This window comes from Salmo salar, chromosome ssa12, assembly GCF_905237065.1.
Source record: "Salmo salar chromosome ssa12, Ssal_v3.1, whole genome shotgun sequence".
In the NCBI taxonomy this organism is placed as follows: domain Eukaryota; kingdom Metazoa; phylum Chordata; class Actinopteri; order Salmoniformes; family Salmonidae; genus Salmo; species Salmo salar.
Window position 1 is genome coordinate 45576060 of NC_059453.1, and position 18865 is coordinate 45594924.

At 41.5% G+C, this 18865-nt stretch overlaps 1 protein-coding gene and 1 non-coding gene across 2 annotated transcripts in view; one reads left to right on the forward strand and one right to left on the reverse strand.

Annotated features, from left to right (window-relative positions):
• Positions 1–18865, forward strand: part of LOC106565282 (eyes absent homolog 2) — a 71403-nt gene that overhangs the window by 28640 nt on the left and 23898 nt on the right. The gene's annotated exons all lie outside the window — the stretch shown is intronic.
• On the reverse strand, positions 5689–5764 carry trnap-ugg (transfer RNA proline (anticodon UGG)). The gene has a single exon. It is a non-coding gene; the product is annotated as a tRNA-Pro (tRNA).

Consider the following 18865-nt stretch of genomic DNA (forward strand, 5'->3'; position numbering starts at 1 on the left):
ATTACGTCATTCAGCTTTTTGCCGCCTTCTGAGAGACCATGTGAGCCGTAGGAAGTGTCACGTTAGAGCAGAGATCCTTTGTAATGGAGAGAGATGGCAAAGAAGTTCAAGAAATGGTCAGACAGGGTACTTCCTGTACAGAATCTTCTCACGTTTTGGCCTGCCAAATGAGTTCTGTTATACTCACAGACACCATACAAACAGTTTTAGAAACTTTGGAGTGTTTTCTATCCAAAGCTAATAATTATATGCATATTCTAGTTTCTGGGCAGGACTAATAATCAGATTAAATCGGGTACGTTTTTTATCCAGCCGTGAAAATACTGCCCCCTAGCCATAACAGGTTAAAGGTTGAGACTGAGTCTGCGTGTCTCACATGGGTAGGCAGACCATTCCATAAAAATGGAGCTCTATAGGAGAAAGCCCTACCTCTAGCCGTTTGCTTAGAAATTCTAGGGACAATTAGGAGGCCTGCGTCTTGTGACCGTAGCGTACGTGTAGGTATGTACGGCAGGACCAAATCGGAAAGATAGGTAGGAGCAAGCCCATGTAATGCTTTGTAGGTTTGCAGTAAAACCTTGAAATCAGCCCTTGCCTTAACAGGAAGCCAGTGTTGGGAGGCTAGCACTGGAGTAATATGATCAAATTTTTTGGTTCTAGTCAGGATTCTAGCAGCCGTATTTAGCACTAACTGAAGTTTGTTTAGTGCTTTATCCGGGTAGCCGGAAAGTAGAGCATTGCAGTAGTCCAGCCTAGAAGTAACAAAAGCATGGATTAATTTTTCTGCATCATTTTTGGACGAAAGTTTCTGATTTTTGCAATGTTACGTAGATGGAAAAAAGCTGTCCTTGAAACAGTCTTGATATGTTCTTCAAAAGAGAGATCAGGGTCCAGAGTAACGCCGAGGTCCTTCACAGTTTTATTTGAGACGACTGTACAACCATCCAGATTAATTGTCAGATTCAACAGAAGATCTCTTTGTTTCTTGGGACCTAGAACAAGCATCTCTGTTTTGTCCGAGTTTAAAAGTAGAAAGTTTGCAGCCATCCACTTCTTTATGTCTGAAACACAGGCTTCTAGCGAGGGCAATTTTGGGGCTTCACCATGTTTCATTGAAATGTACAGCTGTGTGTCGTCCGCATAGCAGTGAAATTTAACATTATGTTTTCGAATGACATCCCCAAGAGGTAAAATATATAGTGAAAACAATAGTGGTCCTAAAACGGAACCTTGATGAACACCGAAATGTACAATTGATTTGTCAGAGGACAAACCATTCACAGAGACAAACTGATATCTTTCCGACAGATAAGATCTAAACCAGGCACACATATATTATTTATTTTATATTACAGCTTGTGATTCTATTCTATATGGTCCAATACCCTACCCTAGCAACAACAACTGTGGGATGCATACACGTACCCACCCACACATATACACCCCACCCACACATATACATCTACACCTCTTCCCTTGTACCATACACCAACCTGCATGCGCACGTGCACACACACACACACACACACACACACACACACACACACACACACACACACACACACACACACACACACACACACACACACACACACACACACACACACACACACACACACACGTCAGTTGTTCCCCTAGCCCAGCTAGATTTTATTTGTGAATGTTTTTACCATTGTGGCTGTTTTGAGAAGTGTACCAACATTTTGCAGGGATGGGAAGATTTTTCTAGTCCCCCCCCACACCCTTCTCCCCAACACACACTGGTCCCCCATAGATATGCTTCTTCCCCAGCACCTCTGTGCACCTCTGTGCAGTCAGACCATTATTATTATTATGCTGTGCCACCAGGCCCACAGTATTCTGCCACCTCTCTGATTGTCCGAGTGCGACCCTCCCCCAATGGGTTGCTGCAGCCAGTGTTGCCAGCACTGCCACGACCTGGGTGGGGGTACTCCACCAGAATTCCCACCGGCTAGGTACGAGGTCATCAAGGTTCTCTTAGCAGCTTTAAGAATTTCCTTGTATATTATGCTCACCCATACGGGGGCTTTGGCTTAGATTGGACCAACCCTGCCATGCAAGCTCAGAGTCGTGAGGGGGGGGGTGCTGCTTTAGTGGGTCTCTGACTGGATTCATCTTTCTTGGCTATGTAGGCTACTTGCAGTAAGCCTATCAAACAGGTAAATACGTCTCATTAGTGGGTGGGTCGCTCAGGAGGGTGTCGAGGGCATGGCTCGAAATTAAGGGCGTCCTGTCGTGGGCCAGGGGACGATAAAAAATATGTCTGGGACAATTCAAAACAGACGTTGGTCCAGAAAAATATTTATATAAAATGCATACAACAGTGGTTCCCTACTAAAATGTTTAAACACAAAGACGAGGCTGATGAATCAAATTGTAACATTTAGCTTAAAATTTGATAAACTATGAATAATTCACATTACAAGCGCAGCAATGTGTGGACTCGTCTCGGCAATAAATGTGAATGTTCCAAAATGCTATTACGGGAGAACGCAATTCTCAAACGCGAGCGGTTTTTATAATGTGACGGAGATGGATATACAGCCTAATGGTAGAAACTTAGAAAAAATAAATATCTGAAGACGCAACAATAGGATTGTACCTTACTGCCTTTGGTCAGTAGAAGAAGCAATGCTGGTTTCAATTACATATGAGGAGATATTTTTCAAATTTTTGCTGTAGGCTATTAAAAGCAAGGTAAGATGTAAAACGTCCGGGTTTCAAACAATGATATGGCTGGCATCGCATATGTAATTATTTAGGTATGGAAATATATAATATTAGAATATGATTCCAATGTTGGGTGAATAGGTTTATTAGAATGCACATTTTACTCTCTGACAGCATGTCTGCGTCCATGCATAGACAGATCTAAAGAAATATGTATTTCATATATTTCAGAAGAACAGAATAGCATACTCTCAGTAGTTCTTATGTTAGTCCCTGATCTGGCTATGCCATATGGCTGTGGGCTACATCTAGTTCCTTTAGCAGACAAGAATTGCTTAGAATTCTGTGGCAATATTTTATATTATTTAATAGTATGAAGAATATAATTTAACATATCGGAATAAATTTGAAAGGATATTTTCTCCAAATTATTTCTGAGGGAGTGCGCACATGCGGCTAATCTGTGTTGAGCTGTTAACAAAAAAACAGGTCCTCCTATATGCTTAATAACTTTTGTTGTGATACAAACTATGGGCTATATGTTTTCATTTTTAGTACATTCTAAGGCTGCATGATGCATCTCTAATGATGATTTGAAGTCGCATGAAAGGCATGTGCTCTGCTTAGTTTTTTGCACAGTCTGCACACCCTTCATCAGTCTCCCATTCACAATTTGACAAGCACTTGGCAATGGCTTGAATTTCCCGGCAGCATCCCCCTTGTGTGGCTGTAATGCCCCCTTAAAAACGACATGTCTTTTGTGGCCAGTGGCTGTTGTACCCTTGGACTGAATATAATAATTGATTCCCCTCGTCGGGCTGTGTGCGCCGAAGCACCACTCACTCACATCGCTCTCTCAGATATCTACATTCTTGAAAACCTGCTCAGGACCTCAAACTGGGGCAAAGGTTCACCTTCGAACAGGACAATGACCCTAAGCACACAGCCAAGACAACGCAGAAGTGGTTTTGGGACAAGTCTCTGAATGTCTTGAGTGGCCCAGCCAGATCACGGACTTGAACCCGATCTAACATCTCTTGAGAGACCTGAATATAGCTGTGCAGCGACTCTCCCCATCCAACCTGACAGACCTTGAGAGAATCTGCAGAGAAAAATGGGAGAAACTCCCCAAATAATGTTGTTCTGAGCTTGTACCCAAGAAGACTCAAGACTGTAATCGCTGCCAAAGGTGCTTCAACAGAGTACTGAGTAAAGGGTCTGAATATTTATGTAAATGTGATATTTCAGTTAGATTTTTTTTATACATTTGCAAACATTTCTAAAAATCTTTTTTTGCTTTGTCATTATGGGGTATTGTTTGTAGATTGATGAGGGGAAAAAAAATATTTAATCAAACTTAGAATACGGCTGTAACGTAACGACATGTGGAAAAGTTCAAGGGGTCTGAATATTTTCTGAAGGCACTGAGTATACAAAACATTATGAACATTATGCTCTTTTCATGACATAGACTGACCAGGTGAATCCAGGTGAAAGCTATTATCCCTTATTGATGTCACTTGTTAAATCCACTTCAATCAGTGTAGATGAAAGGGAGGAGACAGGTTAAAGAATACTTTTTATGCCTTGAAACAATTGTGACATGGATTGTGTATGTGTGCCATTCAGAGGGTGAATGGGCAGAAATAAAGATTTAAGTACCTTTCAACGGGGTATGGTAGTCGGTGGCCGGTTTGTGTGTATCAAGAACTGCAATGCGGCTGGGTTTTTCGCGCTCAACAGTTTCCTGTGTTTATCAAGAATGGTCCACCATCCAAAGGACATCCAGCCAACTTGACACAACTTTGGGAAGCATGGGCCAGCATCCCTGTGGAATGTTTTCGACACCTTGTAGAGTTCATGCCCGATGAATTGAGGCTGCCCTGAGGGCAAAAGGGGGGGGCAACTCAATATTAGGAAGGTGTCCTTAATGTTTTATACACTCAGTGTGTATATATATACACAGTGCCTTCAGAAAGTATTCAGACCCCTTCACTTTTTCAACATTTGTTACAGTACAGCCATATTCTAAAATAGATTAAATAAATACAAATCCTCAGCAATCTACACACAATGCCCCATAATGACAAAGCGAAAACAGGTTTTTAGAAAACAAAAAATGTATTATATTTTTTATGTAACTATGGGTTCAATTCAATTGATTGGACATTATTTGGAAAGGTACACACTTGTCTATACAAGGGGCCACAGTTGACAGTGCATGTCAGAGCAAAAGCCAAGCCATGAGGTCGAAGGAATTGTCAGTAGAGCTCCGAGACAAGATTGTTTCGAGGCACAGATCTGGGGAAGGGTACCAAAACAATTCTGCAGCATTGAAGGTCGCCAAGAACACAGTGGCCTCCATAATTCTTAAATGGAAGAAGTTTGGAACCACCAAGACTCTTCCTAGAGCTTGCCGCCCGGCCAATCTGAGCAATCGGGGGAGAAGGTCAGGGAGGTGACCAAGAACCCGATGATCACTCTGACAGAGCTCCATAGTTCCTCTGTGGCAATGGGAGAACCTTTCAGAAGGACAACCATCTCAGCAGCACTCCACCAATCAGGACTTTATGGTAGAGGGGCCAGACAGAAGACACTCCTCAGTAAAAGGCACATGACAGCCCGCTTGGTGTTTGCCAAAATGAACCTAAAGACTGTCAGACCATGATAAACAAGATTCTCTGGTCTGATGAAACCAAAATTGAACTCTTTGGCCTTAATGCCAAGCGTCACGTCTGGAGGAAACCTGGCTCCTTCCCGATGGTGAAGCATGGTGGTGGCAGAGTCATGCCGTGGGGATGTTTTTCAGCGGCCAGGACTGAGAGACTAGTCAGGATGGAGGCATCAAGAGATCATTCATGAAAACCTGCTCCAGAGCTCTCAGGACTTCAGATTGGCACATTTTACATTTTAGTCATTTAGCAGACGCTCTTATCCAGAGCGACTTACAGTAGTGAATGCATACATTTCATACATTTTTTTTTTTTTCTCTGTGCTGGCCCCCCGTGGGAAATGAACCCACAACCCTGGCGTTCCAAACACCATGCTCTACCAACTGAGCTACAGGGAAGGCCGAAGGTCCACCTTCCAACAGGGCAACTACCCTAAGCACACAGCCAAGACAATGCAAGAGTGGCTTCGGGACAAGTCTCTGTATGTCCTTGAGTGTCCCTGCCAGAGCCTGGACTTAAATCTGATCGAACATGGCTGGAGAGACCTGAAAATAGCTGTGCTTCAACGCTCCCCATCCAACCTGACAGAGCTTGAGAGGATCTGCATAGAAGAATGTGAGAAACTTCCCGAATACAGTTATGCGAATCTTGTAGGATGATTGTGCCAAGCTTGTAGTGTCAAACCCAAAAAGAATTGAGGCGGTAATCGCAGCTAAAGGTTCTTCAACATAGTACTGAGTAAATGGTCTGAATATTTATGTAAATGTATTATTAGAGTTTTTTTTTTTTTTTTTTATAAATTAGCAAACATTTCTAAAAAACTGTTTTTGCTTTGTCATTATGGGATATTGTGTGTAGATTGATGAGTGAAAAAAGTAATTTAATATGTTTTAGATTAAGGCTTTAAGTTAACAAAATGTGGAAAAAGTCAAGGGGGTCTATATACTTTCCGAAGGCACTGTGTATACAGTACCAGTCAAAAGTTTGGACACACCTACTCATTCAAGGGTATTTCTTTATTTTTACTATTTTCTACATTGTAGAATAATATTGAAGACATCAAAACTATGAAATAACACATATGGAATCATGTAGTAACCAAAAAAGTGTTAAACAAATCGAAATATATTTTATATTTAAGATTCTTCAAAGTAGCCACCCTTTGCCTTGATGAAAGCTTTGCACACTCTTGGCATTCTCTGAACCAGCTTCACCTGGAATGCTTTTCCAACAGTCTTGAAGGAGTTCCCACATATGCTGAGCACTTGTTGGATGCTTTTCCTTCACGCTGCGGTCCAATTCATCCCAAACCATCTCAATTGGGTTGAGGTCGGGTGATTGTGGAGGCCAGGTCATCTGATGCAGCACTCCATCACTCTCCTTCTTGGTCAAATAGCCCTTACACAGCCTGGAGGTGTGTTGGGTCATTGTTCCGTTGAAAAACAAATGATTGTTCCACTAAGCGCAAACCAGATGGGATGGCATATCGCTGCAGAACGCTGTTGTAGCCATGCTGGTTAAGGGTGACGTGAATTCTAAATAAATCATTGACAGTGTCACCAGCAAAACACCACCCCACCATCACACCTACCACTCCAGGCTTCACGGTGGGAACCACACATGCAGAGATAATCCATTCACCTACTCTGCATCTCACAAAGACACGGCATTTGGAACCAAAAATCTCAAATTTGGACTATTCAGACCAAACACAGATTTCCATCGGTCTAATGTCCATTGCTCATGTCTTTTGGCCCAAGCAAGTCTCTTCTTCTTATTGGTGTCCTTTAGTAGTGGTTTCTTTGCAGCAATTCGACCATGAAGGCCTGATTCACACAGTCTCCTCTGAACAGTTGATGTTGAGATGTGTCTGTTACTTGAACTCTGTGAAGCATTTCTGAGGCTGGTAACTCTAATGAACTTATCCTCTGCAGCAGAAGTAACTCTGCCAGTTTCATCATTGCTCTTGATGGTTTTTGCGACTGCACTTGAAGAAACTTTCAAAGTTGTTGAAATTTTCTGTATTGACTGACCTTCATGTCTTCAAGTAATGATGTACTGTCATTTCTCTTTGCTTATTTGAGCTGTTCCTGCCATAATATGGACTTGGTCTTTTACCAAATAGGGCTATCTTCTGTATACCACCCCTACCTTGTCACAACACAACTTATTGGCTCAAATGCATTAAGAAGGAAAGAAATTCCACCATTTTTACTTTTAACAAGGCACGCCTGTTCATTAAAATGCATTCCAGGTGACAACCTCATGAAGCTAGTTGAGAGAATGCCAAGAGTGTGCAAATCTGTCATCAAGGCAAACGATAGCTACTTTGAATAATCTTAAATATGAAATACGTTATATGTTATTTCATAGTTTTGATGTCTTCAGTTTTATTTTACAAATGTAAAAAATAAAGAAAAACCCTTGAATGAGTAGGTGTGTCCAAACTTTCGACTCGTACTGTATATATATACAGTTGAAGTCGGACTTTTACATACACCTTAGCCAAATACATTTAAACTCAGTTTTTCACAATTCCTGACATTTAATCATATTAAAAATCCCTGTCTTAGGTCAGTTAGGATCACCACTTAATTTTAAGAATGTGAAATGTCAGAATAATAGTAGAGAATGATTTATTTCAGCTTTTATTTATTTCAGCACATTCCCAGTGGGTCAGAAGTTTACATACACTCAATTAGTATTTGGTAGCATTGCCTTTAAATTGTTTAACTTGGGTCAAACATTTTGGGTAGCCTTCCACAAGCTTCCACAATAAGTTGAGTACATTTTGGCCCATTCTTCCTGACAGAGCCGATGTAACTGAGTCAGGTTAGTAGGCATCCTTGCTCGCACACGCCTTTTCAGTTCTTTCCACAAATTTTCTATAGGATTGAGGTCAGGGCTTTGTGATGGCCACTCCAATACCTTGACTTTGTTGTCCTTAAGCTATTTTGCCACAACTTTGGAAGAATGCTTGGGGTCATTGTCCATTTGGAAGACCCATTTGTGACCAAGCTTTAAATCCTGACTGATGTCTTGAGATGTTGCTTCAACATATCTACATAATTTTCCTACATCATGATGCCATCTATTTTGTGAAGTGCACCAGACCCTACTGCAGCAAACCACCCCCACAACATGATGCTGCCACCCCCGTGTTTCACGGTTGGGATGGTATTCTTCGGCTTGCAAGCATCCCTCTTTTTCCTCCAAGCATAACGATGGTCATTATGGCCAAACAGTTCTATTTTTGTTTCATCAGACCAGAGGACATTTCTCCAAAAAGTACAATCTTTGTACCCATGTGCAGTTGCATACCGTAGTCTGGCTTTTTTTATGGCGGTTTTGGAGCAGTGGCTTCTTCCTTGCTGAGCGGCCTTTCAGGTTATGTCGATATAGGACTTGTTTTACTGTGGATGTAGATACTTTTGTACCTGTTTCCTCCAGCATCTTCACAAGGTCCTTTGCTGTTGTTCTGGGATTGATTTGCACTTTTCACACCACAGTACGTTCATCTCTAGGAGACAGAACGCGTCTCCTTCCTGAGTGGTATGACGGCTGCGTGGTCCCATGGTGTTTATACTTGCGTACTATTGTTTGTACAGATGAACGTGGTACCTTCAGGCATTTGAAAATTGCTCCCAAGGATACTTTTCTGGAATTTTCCAAGCTGTTTAAAGGCACAGTCAACTTAGTGTAACTTCTGACCCACTGGAATTGTAATACAGTGAATTTTAAGTGAAATAATCTGTCTGTAAACAATTGTTGGGAAAAAGACTTGTGTCATGCACAAAGTAGATGTCCAAACTGACTTGCCAAAACTATAGTTTGTTAACAAGACATTTGTGGAGTGGTTGAAAAACGAGTTTTAATGACTCCAACCTAAGTGTATGTAAACTTCTGACTTCAACTGTATGCAAAAACAAATTATTTTAAAACATTCCCAGACTTGAACAGTATAGCATATTTTTTGTTTATATCTTCATCAGATGTTGTATTATATAATAAAATTTTCTCATTTTTTAAGACAATCCCATACATGGATAGTGAAGGGTGTTTCATTGTTGATTCCTTTTATGGGAACTTTCTATTATTTAAAACAGTAGTTTTGGTGTCCAGGAACATTTGGTAATATACAGTTTATCGACTACGAGAGCTACTATTGACCATACATCACCTCGGCTCCCTGACACATTTACGGTCTGACCGTGTTTATGTTTTCCTTTCGGTCATTAACACAGGCACCACCAAGTGGTTTTTTAGAGTCCTTTGCCCTCTCCACAGTAGGAATACTATGATTTACTATGAAAACAGCCTGTACTGCAATGACTCACGACACCATGTTTGGAGAAGCTGGGAGGTCGGCTGCGTCAGCTGGAGTTGCCAAAACATATGATTCATCATTATGTGCAATGTATTTTTTTGGCTAATGTGCTAATGTGAAAAGCTTTAGCCTCTGTAGATATAAAGTAGACCCTACACAGACTTTTTTTTGTCAAGTCTGCTGTTCAATATTGTGCGTCACAACCTATGTAACTCCAATCCTTTTTCAAATGTTCTAGTTATAAGAATTTTAGCTCTTTCTTTCTACTTGATGAGATGTCTTAATTTAGCTTTTTCCCATTCTCTCTCTCACGCACCGTGCCCTCTCTCTATCTCTCTTTCCCCCCTCCTCTTTCTCTCATCCCCTGGGGCCCTATCTCGTTCTGCTGTGCAGTTGCTAATATCCCTCTTGCCCCTATCTGTCTTGCCTCTCCTCTGTCTCTGTCAGTCTTATGTCGGTGATGAGGCCACAGTAAGCAGTAGTGTTCTGCATGGCCAGATTGAGGTGCCCTAAAGGCACTTATAAACTGGTTGGTTCGAGCCCTGAATGCTGATTGACTGATAGGCATGGTATATCAGACCGTATACTACAGGTATGACAAAACATGTATTTTTACTGTTCTAATTACATTGGTAACCAGTTAATAATAGCAATAAGGCACCTCACAGGTTTGGGCTGAGGGCTGTGTCATGTCCGCGTTGTGTCGTGCATAAGAACAGCCCTTAGCTGTGGTATATTGGCTGTATACCACACCTCCTTGGGCCTTATTGCTTAAATAGACCACTGTCAACATCAGGGGAGTGGAAAGAGCTGTTGCTTTTTGTCCTCAACCATGACGAACTCCCTTACTAGCTCTTACTTTCAACCTTTCTCTCACGCTCAACCTTTACTCTCTCTTACTCATATATATATATATATATATATATATATATATCTCACTCCCTCTTACTCTTCATTTTTGTCTTTCTTACTGTCAACCTTTCTCTCTCTCACCATCAGTTATTCTCAGTTAATATCTTAACTTAATGGCCACAAACAAGTTGACATACAATTACATACGTGGATACAGTGGAATTTCAATGTAGACACATATCCATGTTGGTACAGTGCTATATGGTACGTGCTATGTACCAACACGGATATGTGTCTACATTGAAATTCCACTGTATCCACGTATGTAATTGCTATGTAAATAAACAGTTTTCAAGCCACTTATTGAAAAGTGGGTCTGAAAGTTATGGGAAAAAGTGACAATTGTTATATTATATTTACAGTTACATAATATGTCAAATCAAGGCAGGAAAACTCACGACTGAAAACACATTGGAGGTACTCTGTCGGGAGGTAAGTAAGGTCATTCAATCTTCTTGAGCTGCAAGATGAGAGCATGTTCAAGTTGTTACGCAGTGAGGTTCTGGCTGCAGTCCAAACACTTAAAAGACACACCCTATCCCCTCAGCCCTCAAATTAAGTGGACACTTGCGATGATGTATCGTGACATCTGAGGAGTATACACTTGCAGGACAAGGGGCGAGGGAGGAAGGAATGATTTTTAAATGGACCGGAAATTCAGCACTTACTCATCCCCACCGGTGGGTGCTTTATATGCGCTATAGTCAATTATGATTGCATGTCTACTTATATTAACTATATAATAATTAATATACGCCTACTGTATAATAGCTAGCAAATTAATTAGTTAACTAACGTTAGCCTGCCTAGCTGGAACTTCTGAAGAAGAAAAATGTTTAATTCATACAAATTTCCAAAAGATAACCAAACAAAAACATCTTTACTGTTTACAAGACGTGTTTGTGCCGTCATGTGCATTAGTAGTACAATTTCTAACTTATTTGCATTCGTTTTTTCTTACACTTGTATGTTGACTTCTCCATTGAGGTTGTTTTAATGTTTTGGCAGACTTTTCTTAGCGGGAAAACAATCGTCGCGAATTGAATTATGGGTAGTTTCAGGCCACGGATTGAACATAATTGTCACGAATCCCACCGAAGGTGGCTCCCCTGCCTGCTCGGGCGGCGCTCGGCGGTCGTCGTCACCGGCCTACTAGCCGCCGCTGATCCCTTTTTCCTTTTCGTTTGGTATGTCTTATTGTTTGCACCTGTTCCTCATTTGGGTCTTTTGATTTTGGTTATTTAAGCCTGGTTAGCCCGCCCAGGTTTGTGCGGGATTATTTCGCGTTAGGTTGTGTTTTGTATTTGGATGTGCTGGCGATCTACTATTGTTATATTTTATGCATGCTGTGCACCTGTTCTGGGCACTTTGCATTTTTTCACGCCGGTTGTGTTGGCGTCGATCGTGTTGTGTTTTATTTAATAAACACACAGTTCCTTACCTCTGCTCTCTGCGCCTGACTCCTACCACCACTCCTAGCAACTACTGACAATAATTGTACACTCGAAAACTCGACTAAAAACGGGGGCTGATGGGTTTACGTTGCAAACTTCCCTTGCTTGGCTATTCATTTGGACGACCCTTCAAGATGGTGACGGGGATTCCCCCAAGGGCATAAGGCGAGTGTAAGTGAACCGCAGCATCTATTTCTTTCAGACAGTAATTACATGAATCAAAACCCTTCCTCACTATGTTTGTTTATTTATTTTTTCTTACCAAGGAAACCTGGACACAGGTTTTGATCGAAAACAGTGCTTAGAAACACATAGGGTCCGATTCAGAAAGCTATTCCTTTTTTAATCGTTTTGATTTAAGCACTTGTAGGGTTACAGATTTTATGGGAATATTCAGAGGTTGAAACTTTCCGTGGGAATTAATGGGAATATACAGTGAGGGAAAAAAGTATTTGATCCCCTGCTGATTTTGTACGTTTGCCCACTGACAAAGAAATGATCAGTGAGTGAACAGTGAGAGACAGAATAACAACAACAAAATCCAGAAAAACGCATGTCAAAAATGTTATAAAATGATTTGCATTTTAATGAGGGAAATAAGTATTTGACCCCTCTGCAAAACATGACTTAGTACTTGGTGGCAAAACCCTTGTTGGCAATCACAGAGGTCAGATGTTTCTTGTAGTTGGCCACCAGGTTTGCACACATCTCAGGAGGGATTTTGTCCCACTCCTCTTTGCAGATCTTCTCCAAGTCATTAAGGTTTCGAGGCTGACGTATGGCAACTCGAACCTTCAGCTCCCTCCACAGATTTTCCATGGGATTAAGGTCTGGAGACTGGCTAGGCCACTCCAGGACCTTAATGTGCTTCTTCTTGAGCCACTCCTTTGTTGCCTTGGCCGTGTGTTTTGGGTCATTGTCATGCTGGAATACCCATCCACGACCCATTTTCAATGCCCTGGCTGAGGGAAGGAGGTTCTCACCCAAGATTTGACGGTACATGGCCCCGTCCATCGTCCCTTTGATGCGGTGAAGTTGTCCTGTCCCCTTAGCAGAAAAACACCCCCAAAGCATAATGTTTCCACCTCCATGTTTGACGGTGGGGATGGTGTTCTTGGGGTCATAGGCAGCATTCCTCCTCCAAACACGGCGAGTTGAGTTGATGCCAAAGAGCTCCATTTTGGTTTCATCTGACCACAACACTTTCACCCAGTTGTCCTCTGAATCATTCAGATGTTCATTGGCAAACTTCAGACGGGCATGTATATGTGCTTTCTTGAGCAGAGGGACCTTGCGGGCGCTGCAGGATTTCAGTCCTTCACGGCGTAGTGTGTTACCAATTGTTTTCTTGGTGACTATGGTCCCAGCTGCCTTGAGATCATTGACAAGATCCTCCTGTGTAGTTCTGGGCTGATTCCTCACCGTTCTCATGATCATTGCAACTCCACGAGGTGAGATCTTGCATGGAGCCCCAGGCCGAGGGAGATTGACAGTTATTTTGTGTTTCTTCCATTTGCGAATAATCGCACCAACTGTTGTCACCTTCTCACCAAGCTGCTTGGCGATGGTCTTGTAGCCCGTTCCAGCCTTGTGTAGGTCTACAATCTTGTCCCTGACATCCTTGGAGAGCTCTTTGGTCTTGGCCATGGTGGAGAGTTTGGAATCGGATTGATTGATTGCTTCTGTGGACAGGTGTCTTTTATACAGGTAACAAACTGAGATTAGGAGCACTCCCTTTAAGAGTGTGCTCCTAATCTCAGCTCGTTACCTGTATAAAAGACACCTGGGAGCCAGAAATCTTTCTGATTGAGAGGGTGTCAAATACTTAATTCCCTCATTAAAATGCAAATCAATTTATAACATTTTCGACATACGTTTTTCTGGAATATTTTGTTGTTATTCTGCCTCTCACTGTTCAAATAAACCTACCATTAAAATTATAGACTGATAATTTCTTTGTCAGTGGGCAAACGTACAAAATCAGCAGGGGATCAAATACTTTTTTCCTCACTGTATGGGAATTAATGAGAATATATGGGAATTAACGGAAATATATGCAAATTAATATTAATACCATTTAAATGTAGATGTTTTTTGCATTGGATATATTTACCATATCATATGGTAAACCTTTTTTAGACATAATTGCAAATTATTAAATGCTTCAAATAGAAAAAAAACAAAACAATTTAGTTACGAATTTAACTTTAATTAAATGAGTTGACTCTTCACATGGGATAATTTCACTGAACAACAAAATAAATGGAATATTGAATGATCCCCAATGATCCATCGCATCTCCCAAAAACGTTTTCAACATAAAATGATAGTCTAGAAACTAAAGCTTTGGTTGTCTTCCTCTCAGGCTTCCATGTCTTCTCCCTGGACCTCCTCAATGTCCACCTCTTGAACATCAGACTCTGAGGCCTCATCTTCACTGTCACTTTCCAACCATGTTGAGGATGGCTCGTTGTCAGGCTCAAAAGGCCTCAAATTTGCCAAACAAGGACCAGTTGCACTCTGAGGCGGCTGATGTTGGTGGAATTTGGAGGATGACTGTGGCAACTGGGGAAAGAGCCTCAGATCCACAAAGTCCCTTCCACCAGGTGGCTGATGAGATATGTTGGCACGACTGCCATATAGCATCTCCATCCCAAAGCCCTTGCTTGGAAGTGTACTTCGCCAGACTGCCGAGAACCTTGCCCTCATCCAGGCCAAGGTGGCGAGACACGGTAGTGATGACACCATAGGCCTTGTTGATCTCTGCACCAGACAGGATGCTCTAGCCAGCATACTTGGGGTCCAATATGTACGCTGCGGCGTGTATTGGCTTCAGGAAGAAGTCTTCATGCTTTTTGATGTAATTCAGAACTGCAGTTTCCTCTGCTTGGAGCAACAGTGAAGTGGGCAGGGCAGTACGGATTTCTTCTCTAACATCTGTAAGCAGAGTCCGAACATCAGACAGGATGGCATTGTCTCCCTCAATCCGTGCAATGGCTACTGCTATAGGTTTCAGGAGTTTCAGGCTGCTTACCACTCTCTCCCAAAATACATCATCCAGGAGGATCCTCTTGATGGGGCTTTCCATATTGGCAGACTGTGATATGGCCATTTCTTGGAGAGACTCCTTCCACTCCAGGAGACTGTCAAACATGATGACAACACCACCCAAACGGGTGTTGCTGGGAAGCTTCAATTCTTCTCATTTTGCTTGGTGAGGTAGTTTGCTGCTGTTACTTGATGACCCTTCACATACCTAACCATTTCCTTGGCTCTCTTGTAGAGTGTATCCATTGTTTTCAGTGCCATGATATCCTTGAGGAGCAGATTCAATGCATGAGCAGCACAGCCAATGGGTGTGATGTGAGGGTAGGACTTCTCCACTTTAGACCAAGCAGCCTTCATGTTCGCAGCATTGTCTGTCACCAGTGCAAATACCTTCTGTGGTCCAAGGTCATTGATGACTGCCTTCAGCTCATCTGCAATGTAGAGACCGGTGTGTCTGTCCCTTGTGTCTGTGCTCTTGTAGAATACTGGTTGAGGGGTAGAGATTATGTAGTTAATTATTCATTGCCCACAAACATTTGACCACCCATCAGAGATCATTGCAATACAGTCTGCTTTCTCTATGATTTGCTTGACCTTCACTTGAACTTTGTTGAACTCTGCATCCAGCAAATGAGTAGATAAAGCATGTCTGGTTGGAGGGGTGTTTGCTGGGCAAAGAACATTCAGAGATGTCTTCCAATACACATTGCCTGTGAGCATCAGAGGTGAACCAGTTGCATACACAGCTTGAGCAAGACATTCATCAGAATTTCTCTGACTACGTGCCTCCATTGAGTCAAAAAAACTTCTGATTCCAGGAGGACCATGAGCTGTTGCTATCAATAAGGTGTCTGATTCATAATTTTCACCTCGAATAGAAGTAGAGGGCCTTTTGTCAGATGTTGCTTGTTGTTAGCGTTGAGGGATCTTGATGCACTTGGCCAGATGATTCTGCATCTTTGTTGCATTCTTTACATGTGATTTGGCACAGTATTTGCACATGTACACAGCTTTTCCTTCTACATTAGCTACAGTGAAATGTCTCCACACATCGGATAGTGCCGTGGCATTTTCCTGTAACGATTAGAAAAAAATCTGTAAAAACAAAAACCAAATACAATTCCATGTACAGATAAATAGTTAAGCAGTTAGATAAACAACTCCTTTGTAAGATACATTTTTTTTTTATGAAACATGTATGGAAAAAGGTGAATTAACACTCCTCAGTTAGCAGGCTCAAACAAGCTAAAACCTACATGGTAGCAAAAACTAACTAGCAGAAATTAACAAGTTAGAAATGATTTAAACACACTTTGCTGTAGGCTACTATTTACTAGTTAACAAAAAATCATGTATGTCAAAATATATTCACCCAACCCAGTATTGTAATCAAAACTTGCCAGAAAGCATGTAGTCCTTGGCTCAGACAGTGTAGTAGTGTGGGCTCAATAGCGTCTCATTAGTGTGCAAGATCTTGAGAATCAGCTGTACATGTGATGGAAGAGTGCACTTCACTTGTGATGGAAGAATGTACTGTGCATGCAGAGGGTTGCAATTCCATTGAATTGGGGATAGTTTAACCAAAATATGCCACAAGACCTAGAATTGCCTTATGTGTATCCCACAAAAAAAGTTGTAATTTTTTGATGAATTTAAGCAAAACTCCCCAAATTCCCAGGGCTTAACTTCCCATGGAAGATTTCCGAAAAATTCCAGAAATGTACCGTAAAGTTGCCAATGCTTTGCAACCCTATGCGCTTGTCAGTAGTTGGTATTCAGACTTACCTTATGCAGGCCCGTGATGTGCTCTGCAGGTATGGGTCCCTTGCGCACACTGAATACATTTAATTCAACCGCTGAAACCTGATGGCCAGCAACTGGGAGGGTTTTCTCGTGGAGTTTCATTTGCTAGGGTTTTCAGTAAATGTTTCTAAAGCCATCCCTTTAAATACGGTGTACCTTTAACACTGTATATAGTATCAAAATAATGGGTTGAGAATATTAGGGCTCAATGAAAGAAATCCATATATGCATATTCGTCTCCGTTTCAGCAGCAATTGGTAGACTTAAAAATGCTCTGATCTTGGAGATTATTTAGGTTTATTTAGGTTTCGAAATAATAATAAAAAACTGGTTTGGAGAGTCTTTATGCACAAAATATATTGATGAAACAAAAATACAGTGATTTGACTCATCCTGAATGTTACCATATTCAATTGTTCAATCCATGAAATATTGGAACGTGAGAAAAGTGTACCATAGGGGATGAACAATAGTCCTATAAATCTACCCTAATAATCCTCACTAATCATGGAACTATAATGACAACGGTCCAGTCGTCTTGAACCATGCGCTAGGCTCCAGGTTTAAACGGCTAAATGTGATCTGCATTCCATAATGATTCAAAGAGGCTGCATACATGTACTGTATGTCTCAAATTATTGATAGAGGAAAGAAAGGTAAACGGAATCGAATGATGCAAAATGTACAGGCTAGAAATGGAAGAAAATTAACACTAAAATGACAGTTACGAATGTATGTGAGTATTACTGACGGTGGCTACCAATAATGGATAATATTTAACATGATACAAAATTGTAAAAGAAGAAGAAAAAGGGCCAAAATACATGTTGATATGATTTTCAGTTTGCTTCCATATGACTGGTTTCACATTTGTCTCCAGCGATCATAAGGAAAAGTCATCTACAAATATTTATATTTACAATCGGCTTCTCCAAACGGATTACTCATTTGCCTAGCTCTTATTAGTTTTTAAATTACAGTGCATGGAGAATGGTGTTATTTCTATCAGAAAAAAAGATTTGTGTTTTTCCACTTGGAACCGACAGGTGCTCGACCTTATTCATGGTTTCCTCGCGTGTAAAGGTTGTGGAATTATGAGGGAATTAAGTCAAGGTCAGAATATGTGTATCTGAAGACACACCTTTGTCACACCTCCATTTATGTGATCTCCACCCCAAATGTATAGCTGGCTGGTCCATGCTTAAGTTCAAGGTCAGAATACCCGTAGAGAGAAAAGTGCATAAAAGGGAATGAAGTTCTATTTACATGCACGCAACTCTGGTCTGAATCCCCCCATAGAGCACATAGTCTGCGCATAGTTTGGAGAAGGTTATGTCCCCGTTAGGGCTTTGCAAGAGAGAGAGACAGACAGAAGGACAGAGAAAGAGGGAGTAGGGAGGTAACAGTATGGACAGGATGACTCCAGGAATAGCTTATTGGCTTTAACTCCGTCCCTCCCTCCCTCTCTCACTCTCACACACACACACACTCTCCCATCCTTATCTATTGTAGTCCATTTTAATGCTTGTTTATTGTTATTTGTTCATTAAATATTGTAACGACCCGGTATTGTGTTCTGTGTTTGTGGGTGTGTTATGGTTCTCATGGCTACTAGCAGGGGTTAAATATGTCAGGACAGAGGGAAAGGTTGGGGGGGTATGATGGGTAATCCCGCGGGATTTGGAAATGATAAATGGGGATTACTGTCTCATCTTCTCTCTCTTTTCTGTTCGGGGCCTTGATCTGTTCCTATGGGAGTAAACATTAATTAGACTTGGTATAGTTGTGTACATTCGGCATTTAGCGGCGTGGGCTGTGGCCTGAACAATAGCCCAGTTTAGGAATAAACCTGTGTTCTGACCTGCACACCTAGAGTCCGTCTCTTTTTCCTTTATGACCCAGCCGGGTCATTACAATATATTAGGATAGCTATATATTAAGGTAAAGGTGTCATTATG